At 46.2% G+C, this 20,715-nt stretch overlaps 1 long non-coding RNA gene across 2 annotated transcripts in view; it reads left to right on the top strand.

Annotated features, from left to right (window-relative positions):
• LOC140484545 (uncharacterized) overlaps positions 1–20,715 on the top strand; it is a 50,506-nt gene that overhangs the window by 275 nt on the left and 29,516 nt on the right. The window contains exons 2-4 of one of the 2 annotated variants that reach the window (XR_011962275.1): positions 448–554; positions 12,906–13,014; positions 18,041–18,147. This is a non-coding gene — a long non-coding RNA (uncharacterized lncRNA). The remainder of the gene's footprint in view (positions 1–447; positions 555–12,905; positions 13,015–18,040; positions 18,148–20,715) is intronic. The other variant, XR_011962276.1, reaches the window with a different exon arrangement.

A 20,715-nucleotide genomic window follows, 5' to 3' on the forward strand; every position in this document is an offset into this window, starting at 1 on the left:
CTCACTGGACACGTTCGGAGCCGCCATCTTTGTAGGGGGCAAGGTGCAGCCAGGCGCATGTGCAGCCTTTCTCTAGTATAGCGTCATTGGGATCATAGCAGCCAATCCTGCTCTGATTCACCTCTGGGCTCCCTCATAACCACTTTGTCAATATCAAGCTTCCTCAGTCTCGAACCATGGGTGTATTTTTGGTCTGTTTACTACTGTATTATTACTTTTATAGACCCTTTGTAAATGAGTTTTTCACTGCGGCCCAGCCCCTGACCATGTGCTGCTCTATTATCAGATTACTTTTTTCTTGAATATTTTTGACAGTCAAGAATTCTTTTTTTCCAACAAGCAAGTGTATTTTCCTTCCATTTCTGTTTATCAAATTCTGCACCATTTTCATTCCCTGTAATCCGTTTTGCACTCCCTGAAACATCAACTGTGTTTCTCCTTCCACAGATACCAGTGATTAATGCCAAAGCCCTGTTGCCTGTGGAGAGGGTGATGTTTGACTTTCATGTACAGCTGCAGTTTGTGTGGTGAAGGTGCGCCCACAATGTGGTTGGGTAAGAGACATTTCAGATTATTCATTACAGCAACAGTGATGATTTGAAAATAATGTCTAAATCAACAACACTTTGTATTTTTATTGTCATGCTTATAATTTCACAAAAATAATGTTGAGAACTTTAGACATAAGGCCAGAGATGGAGATATTAGGTCAGGTGACCAAAAGCATTGCCAAAAAGCAGGTTTTGAGGAATGTCTTAAAGGTGGAAAGCAGACCTGTGAGGTTTTGGCTGCAAAGTTCAGACCAAGCTGCTTCAGCAACTGTAGAAACAGCCACACAGGTGAAGTAATGAATTAACAAATGGTTGGGAGTCTCGATGAAAATGGGTTTTCGAGGTCTCAAAGTGTGTGTGGTGCAGGGAGCTAGGGATTATCACAGCCAGGAATTAAATCAAGTGTGAGAATTTTAAATTGAGGGATATTGGCCAGGTGCTGGCAGGTGAGACTAGATTGGGTTGGGGTATGTGGTCGGCATGGATGGGTTGGACCGAAGGGTCTATTTCCTTGCTGTACATCTCTATGGCTGTTATGCTGTTGATTATAATTAGGAGCCTTTTGATGAATCAACAAGCAGAGATTTAGACTTTCATGAGATTACAGGGAGGTTGAATGTGGGAAGCTGGCCCTGAGTGTGTTTAGAAAATGAAGTCTGGAGATAACATAAAGTGGATGAGATGACATGAGCTGAAACAAGGGTGGAATCAGCTAGAAATAGTGATCTTGTAGTGGGACTGGGCTGTCACCCTCACCTCACCTCTGGGATTCAGTTAGGTGTCAGGTTGTGAATCAGGGCGGTAACACAATCGGGAGCTGAGTGGCCCTGGTGGAGCCTAAAATTAGTGTCACTGAGCTGACTGTTGCTGAGCAGCTGCTGCTTGGTAGCCCTGTTGATGACATCTTCCATCACTTTACTGCGGATCGAATGTGGACTGATAGATGGAACTTGCCTGGGTTGGATTATCCTGTGTTTTTGTGTTGAACATCCCTGGGCAATGTTCCACATTGTCGGTAGATGCCAGTGCTGGAGCGGTACTTGGCTTGGTGGGTGGCAAGTTCTGGAGCACAAGCTATCAGTGTTATTGCCAGAATATTTGCCGGGCCCGTAGCCTTTGCACTACTTAACCATTTCTTGATGTTATTCAAACTGAATCGAACTGGCTAAAAACTCACATCTGTGATGTTGGAAACCACTGGAGAAGGCTGAGATGGATCATCCACTTGACACGTGTGGCTGCAGATTGCTGCAAATGCTGTCATCTTATCTGGTGCATGGATGTGTGAGACCCCTCCATCAGTAAGGGTGGGGATATCTGTGATGCTTCCTGCAGTGAGTTGTTTAACTGTCCATCACCGTTCACAACTTGGTGTGGCAGAACTGCAGAGCTCTGATCTGTTCCACTGGATATGGGATCACTTAACTCTGTTGCTTGCTGCTGATGCTGTTTGAAATGCAGATAGTCCTGTTTGGTAGCTTCACCAGGTTGGCACTTCATTTTTAGTTATGCCTGGTGCTGCTCTTGGCATGCCCTCCTTTACTGTACATTGTGATGGTTGAGAGTGGAATTTACAATCCCATGAGATTATAGATTGCGCTGGAGTACAGTTCTGCTGCTGTTGATGTCCCACAGTGCCTCAGAGATACCCAGTTTGAGATCCTACATCTCTTCAAAGTCTATCCCATTTAGAACGGTGATAGTGTCACTCAACACAATGGCGGTTTTTCTCAACTTTAAGGCAAGACTTTGTCTCCAAAAGGAATTTGTGATGGTCGCTCTTACCGATACTGTCATGGAGAGATATATCTGCAGCTAGTCAATTCATAACAATGAGATCAAGTATGTTTTTCCCTCTTGTTCGTTCCCTCACCACCCACTGCAGACTCAGTTGAGCAGCTATGTCCTTTAGGACCTGACCAGCTCAGTCAGTAATTCTGTTGCAGAGCTCGTCTCGATTGTGGATATCGAAATCCTGGACCCAGAGTATGTTTGATACCATTTTACTTCCTCAGTGCTTCCTCCATATATTGTTCAACATGAAGGAGAACTGATTCATCAGCCGAGGGAGGATGGTACGTGGTTACCAGCAGGAGCCGTGAGACTTCCTGGTGTCCGGAGTCAATGCTGAGTACTCCCAGGGCAAATCCTCCCTGTCTGTACACCACTGGGCCACCACCTCTGCCTGGTCTGTCCTGCCGGTGGGACAGGACATATCCAGAGATTTTAGGAGAAAGTGAAGACTGCAGATGCTGGAGATCAGAGTCGAGAGTGTGGTGCTGGAAAAGCACAGCAGGTCAGGGTGATGAAGGGCTTAGGCTCGAAACGTTGATTCTCCTGCTCCTCGGACGCTGCCTGACCTGTTGTGCTTTTCCTGCACCACACTCTCTATCTAGGGATGGTGATGATGGTGTCTGGTCATTGTCTGTAAGGGTTGATTTTGTGAGTATGACTATGTCAGGCTCTTCCTTGATTGGTCGGTGAGACAGCTCTGCACATTTTGGCCCCAAAATCCAGATGTTAGTCTGGAGGACGTTGCACCATCGAGAGGGCTGATTCTGTGGTTGTATTTTCTGGTGCCTTGATAGATACCAAGCGGTCTATCCAGTTTCATTCCTTTGTTGAGACTTTGCAGTGATTAATACAGAGAGTAGCTGGCTGGGTCACTGTCAGGTTGGCGGGATGTTTTCCGCCATTGACAATGATTCCATGGAGATCAGGAGATTCCTAATTCCAGTTTTTTTTTCTTGAATTCAGACTCCACCATCTGTCAAGATGGGATTCGAACCAGGACTTCAGTCGTTTGTTTTAATATTTTGGATAAACGTTAAATACATTAGGTTTGTTCACTCACTTTAAATATCACTTACCCAGGTTTTGTTTCTTTGTGAAACACTGTTCATCATCCTGTCTCCTCCAACATTCTCTCCAACAACAAGAGTTTGGAGCACATGGAGTTTCTCTGTCACTCAGACTGAGATAATCCGATCTGCTGTTTCCCTCCCTCCCACTAGCCCACGGAGCCAAACTGCGTCACGTAGTGTTCCTGGTTTTTGTCCTTAACTGACATCTTTCTCCAATCTCATGTCAAGCCTTATCAGAGCTCATCTTGACCCTTTACCCTAATCTCACTAAACTACAGACTTTCCAACTCTCTTTCCTCCTCCTCTTCATCAGTCCCCCTCACCGATTCACAGATATTGTACCTTGTTCTGTCTTTTCTGGTTATGGTCCTTCTCTCCCAAAATCCTGCTCCACCTCCACTCTCACTTTCCTTTCTGAATTTCTTGCATTTGGTGTCCTTGGTCCCTCCTGTATCTCACATACAATGCCAGGAGGTGACATCGTGCAAAAGCACCATGTTGGGTTTCACATGTGCACTGACGATGCCCAACTCTTCCTCCCCATCATCCCTCTCCATTACTCCAATGTTACTCAGTTATCAACTGCTAACCACATTCCCACTACTCGATTAGGTGCAGTTTCCTCTAATGAAACATTGTAAAGGTTAAACCCATTGCCTTACAAATTCCTTTCCCTTACTGCTGAGTCCCTCCCTCCCACTGGGAACTGTCTGAGGCAGAACTACACTCTTCACAATATTGCTGTCATATCTGACCCCAAGCTGACCTTCTGATCAGACACCTACACAATCACAACACCAGGAATTCCAATCTCTTAAACGTTGTTTGTCTCCTCCTTACCCCAGCTCCATTGCTACTGAAACCCCTTACCCGCGTCTGTGTCGCCTTAAACTTGATGAATCTGAAATGGAACCCTTTATTGCGTGACTGACACAGAATCTGGTTTCGGACTCCCCCGTGATGGGAAACATCCTCTCACTATTTATCCTGTCAAACCCCTTAGGAATCTGGTGGTGGGGTATGATTGTAGGTGGTGGAAATGGCAGAGGATGATGTGTTGTATCTGGATGGATGGTAAGGACTTGGGGAGGGTTCTATCCTTGCAGTTGGAGGTGTGGATTTCAAAGACAGAGGTGCGGGAAGTGGAGGAGACACATTCGATGGTATTGACTATGTGGGAGGGGAAATTGCAGTCCTTGGAAAAACTGGCTTTACTGGAACACTGCAGTAAGCGTGAGACAGAGATGTTGGCCAGGGAACAGGCTCGTGTGTTAAAGTGGCAGGCAGCTGGAAGCTCGGGGTCTGTTTTTGCAGCAGAACGTAGATCATCAGTCGCCATTTCCGCCACTTCCACTGAGATGCTGCCAGACACAGCTTCCTGTCCCCTCCATTAACAGCTATGCACCCCCCCAGCAAGATCATAATCCACTCCTTTGTCTTTCCAAATGTTCCAGTCTCTCTTTGGGTTCTGTCCCTGCCTATTATTTACTCTTTAACCCCTATCTCCTGCAATACAAAGATCTGCAAGTTAGTTGAATTGGCCAAGCTAAATTTCCCATAATGTTCTGGGATGTGTAGGTTAGGTGTATTAGTCAGGAGAAATGTAGAGTAATAGGGTTGGGGAATGGGTCTGGGTGGGATACTCTTCGGAGGAACGCTGTGGAACCTTTGGGCCGAATGGCCTGTTTCCACAGTGTCAGAATTCTAATTTTCCCAGCTCCCATCGGTTCTGAGGAAGGGCCACTGGACAGATTTCTGTTCCCAGATGCTGCCAGACCTGCTGAGCTTTCCCAGCATCTTCTGCTTGTTGTTCCTGATTGACACCATCCATACACCTTCTGGGTTTGATTCAGACAGGGGGAGGATCCCACCACTGACCTCACAATGGGGTCCAGCTGATTGATGGAAGCTTCGGACCAATAGGAAAGATTGGTGGGACCGGTGGACGAAGTGGAACCAGCTGGTCATCCAAACAATGGGAGTGAATGAGGGGCGTGGCCAGTGGGATGACACATCACCAGTAACTCTGCCTGTGCAGCGCCACGTGACACGGCCGTCGGTGAACGTGGGAGACGCAAACAGGGAAGGGGAGAGTGGCCTCGGAGACGGAGATGATGAATCACTTTTTTTTTCTAGTATGGCCATATGCAATCTCATGTTTATATCTTTTTTTCTTTTTTTTATTATCACCCAATCTCCTGTTATTTTTTTTTTAAACTGCGGTAGTACTTATTTTTTCCCCAGCACCCATGGTGTGTGTGTGCAGGTGTGAGACACAGTGAGAGACACAAAGTGCACGAATCTTTATTCAATTTCCACCACCAGGAAGATAGGAAAACGCCCCAGTGGCCAGTGACAAGCACTGCCCTTCACATCAAAGGGCAATGCTGTGTGATCAAAACAGTGAAGGGGAGGGTAGGGACTAAATCAAAATAGAGTTGGACGGGGAAATAATGCACTCCACTCCCTGTGGCGCCCACCTCTCCCTGAACAACTCCAGGGTGTTGGTGGACACCGCGTGCTGCTTCTTCAAGGACACCCGGGCTCTAACGTAACCCTGGAAGAGGGGCAGGCAGTCGGCCCTAACGACCCCCTCCACGGCCCGCTGCCTGGACCTGTTGATGGCCAGTTTGGCCAGGCCCAGGAGCAGACCCACGAGGAGGTCTTCAGATCTGCCCTCCCTCCTCTGTACCGGGTGCCCAAAGATCAGGAGCGTGGGACTGAAGTGCAACCAAAAGCAGAGGAGGAGGTTTTTAAGAAAATCAAAAATGGAGGGCAAATGCCCACACCCAATATATACATGGTCCATGGACTCCACAGCGCCACAGAACAAGCAGTTGGGCTGGGAGTCCGTGAACCACCGCAATCTGCGGTTGCAGGAGACTGCTGCGTGCAACACCCTCCACCCCAGATCCCCGAGAGAAAGGGGGAGGACTCCCGCGTAGAGAGCCCTCCACTGGGGATCCCCACCGGCCGGTGGCAAGTGGGCATGCCAAGGCGTGTCCGGACGGTGGATGAGGGAGAAGAGGTGGACGGTGTGCAGCAGCAGTCTACACAGGGCCCTTCTTTTCACATCTTTGAAAGAAACAAAATTAAAATTCCGGAGGCGGCTCAGGTTGTGGGGCACAGGCTCCCGCGGGAAGTATGGGACCTTGGGGCCAAATGAATCACTTTAGACTGGGAAGTTTCAATTACACTCTGTGCGGGTCGTTAGTCTGAATTAGAAACTCTCGGTCCCGCGTTTGCAGCAGATGGGAAAATGGCTGCGGCCCTTAGGCGGTGATAGGTCATGGGATATGGTCGCCATCTTTATTAGGGGTAAGGTACAGGTGAGGCGCATGTGCATGTCCCCTTCCGAGGGTGGGGGGTGCGATTTGAAGAGAGGCATTTACACATCAAGCACATACCAAGCGAAAAGTATGTCTTTATATTCTTCCTGCACTGACTGAGAGTTTTGTTTTGTAAATTCATTTCATAGGATATTAAATCAGAATAATTGAGGCTAGGATCTCAAAAGCAAGTTTTTACAGTCAATGGAGTCATCAGGATCTGAATATCATTGGCTTTTAACTGTGGAAGGAGAAAGGTTTGTCTGATCTGTTTGTGGGAAAATATCCCCAATATTTTTGTTAAGCAGAAAGATGTACAAATTCATGGTTGGGTCACACTTTGGGTTTGTGCTCTGTTCTGGGCCCTGCAGCAGAGGAAAGAGATATTAGCCTGAAAGGGAGCACAGATTTATCCAGATTACACCTCGTCTCTTTGTAAGAACTGTCAGATTTAGACCCAATCACCCACTTCATGATGTTAACCTGTAAACTTCATATTTTCAATTACCTGTAAACTTCCCATTAAAAGTCCTTTTGGACACAAATTCCAGTACCTTTCATTTGGAATGTTTCAGCTTCTGACAACTGTCTGTTCATTCCGAAACTGCTGAGGTCCATGTTGACTCTGGGGTTACAAAGGGCTGAATTGAAAGATGAGGTGCTGTCCCTGAGCTCCCATTGAGATGCATTGGAACAGGACAGGAGGCTGAGGGCAGTGTAGGTGTGAGCAGACAATGAAAATGACAGGGCTGCACTGTGAGGGCTGTTTGGCTCAATGAGAGTGTTTTAGAGTTGGGTGTAAACAGAGTGAGGGGAGACAGGGAGAAGGTGAAGCTGAAACTCAGTTTTAGTTCAGGCCCTTCAGAAATTCACAGTCCCAATGAGAATAGCCAGTTTTTAAGTGATACCTGCAGAGGATTTGTTAACAGTTTTTAAAGTATTTTTCCGGAGGGCTGTTGAGAGTTAACCACATTGCTGTGGGTCTGGAGCCACATGTAGGCCAGACCAGGTGAGGATGACCGTTTCCTTCCCTACAGGACATTAGTGAACCAGATGGGTTTTCTAACAATCAACAATAGTTTCATGGTCGTCATTCGCCTTTCCATTCTAGATTGTCTTGAATTCCGATGCTGCCGTCAGCCATGTTGGGATTCTAAACCTAATCCTCGGAACACTGTACATGTCACTCATCTGGCAGGAATACCATTAAGCCATTGCCTCCCTTTTTAGCAATAGAACATAGAACATAGAACATAGAGCATAGAACAATACAGCACAGAACAGGCCCTTCGGCCCACGATGTTGTGCCGAACTTCTATCCTAGATTAAGCACCCATCCATGTACCTATCCAAATGCCACTTAAAGGTCGCCAATGAATCTGACTCTACCACTCCCTCGGGCAGCGCATTCCAAGCCCCCACCACTCTCTGGGTAAAGAACCCACCCCTGACATCTCCCCTATACCTTCCACCCTTCACCTTAAATTTATGTCCCCTTGTAACACTCTGTTGTACCCGGGGAAAAAGTTTCTGACTGTCTACTCTATCTATTCCTCTGATCATCTTATAAACCTCTATCAAGTCACCCCTCGTCCTTCGCCGTTCCAACGAGAAAAGGCCGAGAACTCTCAACCTATCCTCGTACGACCTACTCTCCATTCCAGGCAACATCCTGGTAAATCTTCTCTGCACCCTCTCCAAAGCTTCCACATCTTTCCTAAAGTGAGGTGACCAGAACTGCACACAGTACTCCAAATGTGGCCTAACCAAAGTCCTGTACAGCTGCAACATCACCTCACGACTCTTGAATTCAATCCCTCTGCTAATGAACGATAATACTCCATAGGCCTTCTTACAAACTCTATCCACCTGAGTGGCAACCTTCAAAGATCTATGTACATAGACCCCAAGATCCCTCTGTTCCTCCACCTGACCAAGAACCCTACCATTAACCCTGTATTCCGCATTCTTATTTGTTCTTCCAAAATGGACAACCTCACACTTGGCAGGGTTGAACTCCATCTGCCACTCCTCAGCCCAGCTCTGCATCATATCTAAGTCCTTCTGCAGCCGACAACAGCCCTCCTCACTGTCCACAACTCCACCTATCTTCGTATCATCTGCAAATTTACTGACCCACCCTTCGACTCCCTCATCTAAGTCATTAATAAAAATTACAAACAGCAGAGGACCCAGAACTGATCCCTGCGGAACTCCACTTGTAACTGGACTCCATGCTGAATATTTACCATCTACCACCACTCTCTGACTTCGACCGGTTAGCCAGTTTTCTATCCAATTGGCCAAATTTCCCTCTATCCCATGCCTCCTGACTTTCCGCATAAGCCTACCATGGGGAACCTTATCAAATGCCTTACTAAAATCCATGTACACTACATCCACTGCTCTACCCTCATCCACATGCTTGGTCACCTCCTCGAAGAATTCAATAAGACTTGTAAGGCAAGACCTACCCTTCACAAATCCGTGCTGGCTGTCCCTAATCAAGCAGTGTCTTTCCAGATACTCGTAAATCCTATCCCTCAGTATCCTTTCCATTACTTTGCCTACCACAGAAGTAAGACTAACTGGCCTGTAATTCCCGGGGTTATCCCTATTCCCTTTTTTGAACAGGGGCACAACATTCGCTACTCTCCAGTCCCCTGGTACCACCCCAGTTGCCAGTGAAGACGAGAAGATCATTGCCAGCGGTACTGCAATTTCCTCGCTTGCTTCCCACATAATCCTAGGATATATCCCGTCAGGCCCGGGGGACTTGTCTATCCTCAAGTTGTTCAAAATGTCCAACACATCTTCCTTCCTAACAGGTATCTCTTCTACCTTATCAGTCCGTTTCACACTCTCCTCTTCAACAATACGGTCCCTCTCGTTCGTAAATACTGAAGAGAAGTACTTGTTCAAGACCTCTCCTATCTCTTCCGACTCAATACACAGTCTCCCACCACTGTCCTTGATCGGACCTACCCTCGTTCTCGTCATTCTCGGGTTTCTCACATACGCATAGAATGCCTTGGGGTTATCCTTGATCCTATCCGCCAAGGATTTTTCATGCCCTCTCTTAGCTCTCCTAATCCCTTTCTTCAGGTCCCTTCTGGCTATCCTGTATCCCTCCACTGCTCTGTCTGAACCTTGTTTCCTCAACCTTATGTAAGCCTCCTTCTTCCTCTTTACTAGACATTCAACCTCCCTTGTCAACCAAGGCTCCCTCACACGACCATTTCTTTCCTGCCTGATCGGTACATACATATCAAGGACACGTCATATCTGCTCCTTGAAAAAGTCCCACATTTCCACCACATCCTTCCCTGACAGCCTATGCTCCCAACATATGCTCCTCAAATCCTGTCTTACAGCATCGTAATTTCCCTTCCCCCAATTGTAAAAACTTCCTTGTTGTGCGCACCTATCTCTCTCCATAACCAAGGTGAAAGTCACAGAATTGTGGTCGCCATCACCAAAATGTTCACCCACTAACAAGCCCACCACTTGTCCCGGTTCGTTACCAAGTACCAAATCCAATATGGCCTCCCCTCTGGTTGGACAATCTACATACTGCGTTAGAAAAGCTTCCTGGACACACTGCACAAACACCGCCCCATCCAATCTACTTGATCTAAAGAGCTTCCAGTCAATATTTGGGAAGTTGAAGTCGCCCATGACTACGACCCTGTGGCTTCTGCACCTTTCCGAAATCTGTTTCCCAATCTGTTTCTCCACATCTCTGCTGCTATTGGGGGGCCTATAATAAACACCCAACAAGGTGACTGCACCTTTTCTATTTCTGACTAAAAGAAAGTTCCATCATTCTACGTGTACAATTTGAGATAAAACACTGCAATGTCCATGTGTCAGGTCAGCCTCTCCAAAAGGTCAATCAACAGAAATTTGTTTGGCGGTGAAATATTTCACTTTTTTGGGCCAGTTTATGAAACACAAATGAATCTAAATAAAAATCTTATGCCACGGTCATGTAATTTCTGAAGCCGGAGGGGGATTACAGAGACAGGGAGGGTTGTGGGGCCAGAGGGGGATTGTTGTCCAAACATCACTGTGGTGTACATGGACGACAGCATTTCAGGGAGGTGGTTAACCACCACTTTCTCCGAGACAAGTAAAGGTGGCCAATAAATACTGGTCTGGGCAGCAAAGGCAACCCCCAGTGAATAAAACCAAGCAGTGACCTCTCTGAGCTGACTTGCTGTGAAGTTAAAAACCTCTCTGGAAATGGAGTGGACAGAGAAGAGAAACAGAGACATTTCACAGCTGTCCTCAGAGAGACCTCACCCTTGGAAGTACTCAGAGCCGGGGATCAGCTCAGTGAGTTTCAGTCTCTTCAAATAACAATCTTAGTCGGTTTTATTTTATTCAATCTACAATAGTGAGTAAGGTAAGGATTTCTTTTTAATGTCTTAGGGTCTCTTGATGAAATGTTTAAGATATGAAATGTAAGCATTAAGTTATTCTCGGGCAGTATTTTTTGAGCAGTAAGACTGTGCCTTTGTCTTGGTCTGTAGATTGTTAAGGTGGAGAGATGCCTGTTGTAGAGTGGCGTGCTGTTCCTGTCGGATGTGGGAGATTAGGGAGAGTTTCAATGATGGATTAGTGGTGCAGGAAGAGCACAGCAGTTCAGGCAGCATCCAAGGAGCAGCGAAATCGACGTTTCGGGCAAAAGCCCTTCATCCTGCTGAAAGGCTTTTGCCCGAAACGTCGATTTCGCTGCTCCTTGGATGCTGCCTGAACTGCTGTGCTCTTCCAGCACCACTAATCCAGTATTTGGTTTTCAGCATCTGCAGTTATTGTTTTTACCTCAGAGTTTCAATTATCCTGATGATTGTCTGCAGGAAGTGTGATTGTAAATCCTATTGGAACGCATGGATTGGTGGAGGAGTCATTAAAGGCAGTGAGGAATTGAGAGGAGCTGGGGGTGTGATAGGTGGCAGTCTCAGGAATGCAGGATACTGCAGATACAGTCAGGTAGATGGTTTACCGCTAGGAAAGCGAGGAGGGGTAGGTCGGTACTGCAGGAGTCTCCTGTGGCTATCCCCATCTCAGACAAGTATACTGTTTTGGAAAATGTAGGTGGTAATAGACTTTCAGGGGAATGTAGCACTGACAGCCAAGTTACTGGTACTGAGACTGGCTTCGAACACAATGTAAGATATATCCAGTTCCACACGATCGATGGTGATAGGGGACTCTCTAGTCAGAGGCACAGTCTGCCATTTCTGCAGCTGACAGTGAGACATCAGAATGGGGTGGTGCCGCCCTGGTGCCAGTGTCAAGGATGTCTCACAGAGGGAGCAGAATATTCTCAAAAGGGAAAATAACCAGTGGGAGGATATTATACATTGGTACCAATGGCATAGGAAGGGGAAAGCCTGGGGTCCTGACGAGCAGCGAGATTTGCTCGTGCCACTCGGGAGGCATTAAACAAGTGAGGGAGTCGGGGTAATCCTAAAGAGATAGTGAGAAAAGAGGTGAGTCTGAGGCTGGTCCTGTTCACCAGTCAGACTGTCAAGGCAGGCAAGAGCAAGTCACAGAATGAGGTGCGACACACCAGTTGAACTGCATTTATATCAGTGCAAGAGACCTGACAGGTCAGGCAGATGGGCTCAGGGTATGGTTTTGAATATGGCAGCAATATTACAGCAATTACAGAGGCATCACTCAGGGATGGACAGGTCTAGCAGCTTAATGTTCCAGGGTATAGATGTTATAGCAAGGATAGAAAGGGGCCAACAGAGCAGGGAGAGAGGTGTTTTTGATTAGGGATAACATTATGGCTGGGCTTCGGGAGGATATTCCTGGGAGTACATCCAGGCAAGTTATTTGGTTGGTACTGAGAAATAAGAAAGGGATGACCATCTTACTGGGATTGTATTATAGACTCTCTCTCCCAATAGTCAGCGGGGAATTGAGACACAATTTTACCAGGAGACCTCAGTTATCTGAAAGAATAATATGGCTGCAATGACAAGTGGTTTTAATTTTACCAACATGGCCTCGGAGTGCTGTAGTGTTAAGGGCTTGGATGGAAAGGTATTTGTTCAGTGTGTACGAGAACATTTCAGATTCAGTTGGTGGGATGTACTTACTAGAGAAGGAACAAAACCTAACCTGTTTTCTTTATTCATTCACAGGATGAGGCTGTCACTGGCACGACCAGCATTTATTGCTGCGTTTACCCAGAGGGCAGGTAAGAGTCAACCACGTTGCTATAGGTCTGGAGTCCTATGCAGACCAGACCAGGTAAGGATGGCATTTTCCTTCCCTAAAGGTCGTGAGTGAACCACATTGGTTTTTCCAACAATTGGCAATGGATTCCTTGTCATCACTAGATTATTTTTTCTAGATATTTATTGAATTCACGTTCCAAAATCTGCCATGATGGGATTCAAACCCGGGTCCCCAGAACGTTATCTGGGTCTCTGGATTAACTGTCTAGCGATAATTTCACTCCGTCATCACTGCCACTTAGGAGATGAGGCAGGGTCAGTGACTGAGGTATCAGTGGGGCAGCGCATTAACACCAAAGATCCCACAGTATTGTGGCTCAGTGATGAGCGCTGCTTCCTCAGCACCAGGGGACCTGGGTTTGTTTCCAGTCTCAGGCGACTGTGTTGGAGTTGGCACATTCTCCCCAGTGTCTGTAAGGGTTTCCTTCAGGTGTTCCAGTTTGCTCCCACAGTCCAAAGATGTGTAGGTTAGTTGGATGAATCATGTTAAATTTCCCATAGTGTCTAGATGCAGTATATGAGGCTTTGGGATGTGCAGGCAAATCTCTGCCTGATGTGAAAATATCCTTTTGGGGTTTTGGACAGAGGTCAGAGGGAGGTGTGGCCACATGTTTTACATCTCCCATGGCGGCAAGGGAGGGTCGAGGGTGTGGACCGAACATGGGAGGTGCAGCGGGAATGGTCTCTGTGGAACGCAGGTAGGGTTGGGGAGGGAAATCTGTCTCTGGTGGTGGGGTCTGACTTTAGATAGCAGAAATAACCAAGGTTAATGGGCTGTATCTGGAGATGAGTGGGGTGGAAGGTGAAGAGCGCAGGGTTATATTCTTTATTGTGTCTGGAGGGGTGGGGTAAAGGCGGAGGTGCGGGAAGTGGAGGGTATGTGTTGGAGGGCATTGTTGATCAAGTCAGAGGAAAATTACGGTCCTTGAAGTCGGCCTTTCTGGGATGTCCTGGAATAGGATCCAAAGAGATTAAACAAATATATCACAGACAAAAGATTAACTGGACCAGAGAATAGAACCCCTTAAAGGTCAACAAGGCTGTCTATGGAACCACAGGGGGTGTGAAAGATATACAAATATTTCACTTCATTTTTACTGGAGAAGTATATGGAAGCTCGAGAGTTTGGAGAAATAAACAGTGATGACTTGAAAAGTGTCCATGTTACAGAGGAGGTGGTACTGGATGTCTTAAATCGCATCAAGGTGGATAAAGCCCTGGAACCTGATCAGGTGTATCCTGGAACTTTCTGGAAATCTAGGGATGTGATTGTTGGGCCTCTCCTGAGGTATTTGTATCGTTGATAACGACAGGTGAGGTCCCATTCTTTTTAAAAGGTGGTAAGGAGAGGCCATGGAACAAGAGAACAGTGAGCCTGAAGTCAGTGGCAGGCAAGTTGTTGGAAGGGATTCTGAGGGACAGGATATCCATCTGTTTGGAAAGGTAAGGAATGATCAGGGAGAGTCAATGTGGCTTTGTACGTGCACAATTGGGTCTCACTAACTTGAGTGAGTGTTTTGAAGTGACAGAGAAAATTGATTAAGCCAGGTAGTGAATGTTGTTTATATGGACATTCAACAAGGTTCCACAAAGCAGACTGGTTCGCAGGGTTAGATAACATGGAATGGAGGGAGAGCAAGCCATTACAAAACTGCCTTGAAGGTAGGAGACAGAGGATGATGGAGGGTTGCTTTGCGGACTGGAGGCCTGTGAGCAGCAATGTGCTGCAAGGATGGATATTAAGTCATTAAATAAATGACTTGGATGTGAATATATGAGGTATGGTCAGTAGGTTTACAGAAGACACAAAAATTGGAGATGTAGAATGAAGAAGGTTAGTTCAGAATACAACAGGATCTTGATCAGATGAGCCATTGGAGCAAGGAATGGCAGACGGAGTTCAATTTAGATAAATGTGAGCTGTTGTATTTTGGAAAGGCAAATCAGGGCAGGACTTATACACTTAATGGTAAAGTCCTGGGGAACCTTGCTGAACAAAGGGACCTTGGAGTGCAGGTTCCTAGTTCCTTGAAAGTAGAGTCACAGGTAGGTAGGGGAGTGAATGCAGCATTTGGTACGCTCCCCGTTATTGGTCAATGCACTGAATGCAGCTGTTGTAACGTCATATTGTAGCTGGACAGGGCGCTGATTACAGCTCTTCTGGAATTCTGTTTTCAGTTCCAATTTCGCTGTTCTTGGAATAATGTTGAGAAATTTGAAAGGGGTCAGAAAATATTTGCAAGAATTTTGCCAGGGTTGGATGGTTTGAGCTATTGGGAAAGGCTGAATAAGCTGGGACTATTTTCCCTGGAGAGTTGGAGGCTGAGAGGTGATCTCATAAAATCATGAAGGGCATGGATAAGGTGAGCAGTCAGGGACTTTTTCCCAAGTTTGGTGGGTCCAGAACTAGAGGGTACAGGCTTAAGGTGAGAGGGAAAAGATTTAAAAGGGATCTAAGGGGCATCGTGTTCATGTTGAGGGCATTGCAAGTATGGAGTGAACTGCCAGAGGAACGGGTGGAGGCTAGTACAATTGCAGCATTTAAAAGGCATCTGATTGGGTACTTGAAAAGGAAGGTTTTAGAGGGATAAGTGTGAACCGCTGGCAAATGGGACTCCATTAACGCTCTCTGTTATTGGTCAATGTGTTGAATACAGAAGCTGGGACGCCATATTGTGGCTGGACAGGACATTGATTAAGCCACTTCTGGAAAACTGTTTTCAGTTTGAATTACTCTGTTCTGGGAAGGATGTTGTGAAACTTGCAAAGGTTTGGACAAGATTTACAAAAACGTTGCCAGGATTGGAGGATTTGGGCTACAGGGGGAGGCTTAATAGGCTGGGCTATTTTCTCTGGAGAGTCAAAGACTGAGAGGTGACTTCATGGAGATTTATAAAATCACGAGGGGCGTGAATAAGGTGAGCAGCCGGGGTCCTATTTCCTCAGGTTAGGTGGGTCAAAAACTAGAGCACCTGGGTTTAAGTTGAGAGGGCAAAGATTTAAAAGGGATCTAAATGGCAACGTTTTCAAGCTGAGTGTGGTGTGTGTATGGGAGGGGCTACCAGATGAAGTAGTGGAGGCTGATAAAATCACAACATCTAAAAGGCTTCCAATTGGGTACATGAATAGGAAGGGTTTTGATGGATGCAGGCCAATAGATGGTAAATGGGAATCCATTAGTTTAGGATTCCTCGTTGACATGGACGAATTGGACCGAAGGTCTGTTTCTTTGATCTTAATAAATTAAGATGCATTCCTCTCTTTTGGGGAGAGCTAGCTGAAGCACAGATAATTATCCTTGGAGCTGAGAAGGTGAAGCAGTGATTTCGATCTGGTGCAGATTTGGTTCCAAGGTCTTGAATTTGCAGAGAGAGAGAGGATTGTTCACACTGTCACAATTTTTAGTAACTACTTTCAAGTAACTGGCAAATAATACAAGGTGAAAATGTGAACACTATTTTATTCAGTAAGTTCTGAGCATCTGGAACAGTCTGAACGACAGATTCGGCAGGTATTCTGAAACAGACTTGGAATCTTTTTAAGGAAAGATTTGGGGGGCCGTGGGCACATGGGAGGGGACTTGGGACAGATTTGCAGCATCTCCAAAGGGAGAGAGTACAGCCCCAATGGGCTGAATAGCCCCCAGGCCCTGTGCTCTGTGATACTGCCCCATTCAGTGTGAATGATGAAGCTCATCCCAGGGCAGAGAGAGGGATTAGCCCTCCACTCTCATCACAATGGGGTCCGGCTGATTGACGGCAGCTCCAGACCAATGGGAGGAGAATCTGTGTGGTCCTGCAGGCAATGGGATTGAATGAGGGATGTGGCCAGCAAGACAACACCTGTCCATGAGCTGTGCAGGTGCAGTGTCACTGTTTGGGGTTGGGAGAGACAGCAGAGACTGGGACAGAGGCTGTGGGACCTGAATTACAAACTCCCGGTAAATTAAAACCAAAAGAACTGCAGAAGATGTAAATCAGAAACAACAACCAGGAGGTTCTGGAAAAGCTCAGCAGGTCTGGCAGTATCTGTGAAGAGAAATCAGAGTTAAAGTTTCAGACCCAGTGTCCCTTCCACAGAAGAGATATGACTGAGTAAAAAAGGTCAGTTTATGTGCAGAAGTTAGTGTGGAAGGGGAAGATAAAAGGAGTAAAGGATAGGTGGGGATAGAGTGAGAAGAGTGGTTGGATAAAGGAGTGGATAACGATCTGGCTGGGGGAGGGTGATTAGCTGTTAATGGAGACTGTTAGTGGCTAACCATAGGTAGTGTGTAATGGCAGGCTGTGAGAACGAGGCCTGGTGTGTGGGGTAGGGGGGCTACGACATGAGGTTGTTAACTTATGGTTAGCCACTAACTGTCTCGATTGTAAGCTGTTGCCCACCTACATCACTCCACGATTGGAGCTGCCGAGGACACAAACCTTTGGAATATCTTCCCTAAACCCCCCTGTCCGCCTTAAAGATGTATCTAAAAATCGTTCTCTTTAATCAACGTTTCCATCATTCGTGAAGCATTTTAGGATATTTGTCAATGTGAAAGGCTCGATACAATGCAGGTAGTTGTTGTTATTGTCTGACATCAGGAGAAACAGGGATGAGCCCATCTCTCTGAGACCTGATGAATAGCAAAAGCAGGAAGCACTGAGCATGCTCCAGCCCACAATGTGCCTCGGATTATTGATGTCAGCGCAGGACCAATAAGAGTTGGGGAACGGGGCTAGAGGTGCTAGTTGGTCCTTCAACCAATCGGAGTGAATGAGGGGCGGGGCAATACTCAACCATGTCATAAACTTCATTGGCAGCACAGTTTTGTTGTGACCAAGGCATTGGAAATGTGTGAAGGTGAAGGGCAGGGGAAAGGAAAGACATATTGACCAGGAAGAGAAGGAAATTTTCACGGTATGGAATGAGAGGTTTTACAGAACTTAGTGCACATTGTAAAACACAAATTTGAAAATCCCAAATTCTGTACCATTTTCCCTCCCGATAATGCATTTTGCACTCCCTGAAATATCAACTGTGTATTTCTCCCTCCACAGATACTAGTGATCAGTGCCAAAGCCCCATTGCCTGTGGAGAAGGTGATGTTTGACTTCCTTGTACAGCTGCAGTTCGTGTGGTGAAGGTGCTCCCACAATGTGTTTGGGTAAGAGCTGTTATAGATTATTCACTCAGCGACAGTGAAGAGTTGACAATGTATGTGCAAATCAACAACAGTTTGTTTTTTTTTTTAACCATGTTTTTAATTCCACAGAAATACCATTGAGAACTTCTGACATAAGGCCACAGCTGGGGATACTAGGTCAGGTGATCAAAAGAATTGCCAAATAAGCAGGTTTTCAGGAATACCTTAAAGGAGGAAAGCAGGTCTGAGGGGGTCAGAGTGCGAATTCCAGACCGCGTTGCCTTGGCAACAGTAGAAACAGTCAGGCAGATGAAGCAATGAATAAACACATCGTTCGGAGTCTGAAAGAAAATAAGATGTTGGGATCTCACAGGTTGTGTGGTGCAGGGAGACAGGGATGTTCACAACCAGGAATTACATCAAGGGTGCGAATATTAAATTGTTGCTTGTTAATAGGAGCCTTTTGATGGATCAACAAGCTTTGGTACAAGTGAGTACGTGGGCAGTAGGGTTTTAGATACTCTTGAGATTACATGGAAGTTGAATGTGGGAGGCTGGCCAGGAGTGTGTATGGATAATGAAGTCTGGAGATAACACAGGGATGGACAAGTATTTCAGTAAATGAGCTGAGACTAGGGTGGAGTTGGGTGATGTCACTGATGTAGAAATAGTGCTTTTGGAGTTGGGCTGCTCCTCCTCCTCATCACCCCCCCTCCCCAATTCACAGATATTGTTCCTTGTTCTACCTGTCTGTCTTTCCTGGTTATGTCTTCTGTCCCATTCTGCTACAAACTAATATTTGAACCCACCATTGTTTGAAAAACCTACTCCATCCCGACTCTCCCTTTCCTTTCTGAATTCCTTGTGTTTGGTGTCCCTTAAGGATCTCTCCTTGGTCCCTCCTGTTTCTCACCTACACACTGCCAGGAGTTGACATTGTCCAAAAGCACCGTGTTAGGTTTCACATGTACACTGACAATGCCCAGCTCCCCCTCCCCGTCATCCCTCTCCATCACTCAGTTATCAAACTGCTCATCACACTCCCACCAAGCGATTGGCTGCAATTTCCTGCAACGGAACGTTACAATGGTTAAACCCATTGCCTTCAGTTGCTGTTACAAATTACTTTCCCTGACTGCTGAGCCCCTCCCTCTCACTGGGAAGTGTCTGAGGCAGAACCACACTCTTCACAATATTGCTCTCATATCTGACCCCAAGGTGACCTTCTGATCAGACATCTACACAATCACAAACACCAGGAATTCCAATCTCTTAAATGTTGCTTGTCTCCACCTCACCCCAGCTCCATTGCTACTGAAACCCCTGACCCGTGTCGGTGTTGCCTCAAACTTGACGAATCCAAAACAGAACCCGTGATTCCGTGACTATCCCAGAATCTGGTTCCAGACTCCCTCTTGTTGGGAAACAACCTCCCATTGTTTACCCTGTCAAACTCCTTAAGAATCCTACATGTTACAATGAGATCCCCTCTCATTCTTCCCAAATCCGGTGAGTAGAGTCCCAACTTCTTCAGCCTTTTCTTTAAAGATAATCCCTGGAAACCAGGGTTCATCCCAGTCAATCTTCTGTGAAATGCCTCTGATGGAATGATGTATTTCCTTAAATAAAGGGACCAAAACTTCTGTCATTACTCCAGATGTGGTCTCACTCGCACTTTATAAAGTTCCTCTCAGGTATATACTCCAAACAACTCCCTTTAAACTTACACAGATGTTGTTGGAAATGCTCAGCAGGTCATGCAGCATCTGTGAAGAAAAATCAGTTCAAGTTTCGGGTCTGGTCACCCTTCCTCCAATACGTTAACTCTAATTTCTTTTCACAGATGCTGCTAGACCTGCTGAGCTTTTCCAGAAACTTCTATTTCTCTTCCTGGTTTACAGCATCTTCAGTTGGTTTGGTTTTCATATCCTTTAAACTTGCCATCTCTCCTCTAGAATTTGTCATTTCCACCTTGGAAAAAAGATTCACATTTGTTTGGACTCCCCTACTCTGGGGGGAAAAAAAAGAAACGATGGCTAGTCACACTATCATTGCTCCTCACAATTTTATAAAGTTCGATAAAGCCACCTAAAGTGTCCAGTGCTGCAGGGAAATTGCCTCAGCCTATTCAGCCTCTCCCTATGGTTCACATATTCCAATACTGGCAACACCCTGGAAAAACTTTTCTGAACTCTTCCAAGTTTCCCAACATCTTTCCTGGAACAGGGAGACTGGAATTGAAAGCAGTCTGGGGATTCCAAAAGTGGCTGAGCCAATAAGCTGTACAACCGGAACATGATCTCCCGACTCCTATACTCAATGCACTGCCCAATAACAGCTAGCATACCGCACACCACCTTCACCGACCTGTCTATCTTCAACCACACTTTCAATGACCTATCAATCCACACTGCACGGTCTGTTTGTCTGTCAACACTTCCCAGGAACTCTGTCATTAAGAGGTTGAGTCCTATTCTGGTAACATCTTTCTGAAATCAGGGAGACCACAATTGAACACAGTATTCTAAAACTGGCCTCCCCAATGCCCTACTCAGCCACAACGTGCCCTCCTAATCCCTATATTCAGTG

Source organism: Chiloscyllium punctatum, chromosome 13 (assembly GCF_047496795.1).
Source record: "Chiloscyllium punctatum isolate Juve2018m chromosome 13, sChiPun1.3, whole genome shotgun sequence".
Lineage (NCBI taxonomy): Eukaryota > Metazoa > Chordata > Chondrichthyes > Orectolobiformes > Hemiscylliidae > Chiloscyllium > Chiloscyllium punctatum.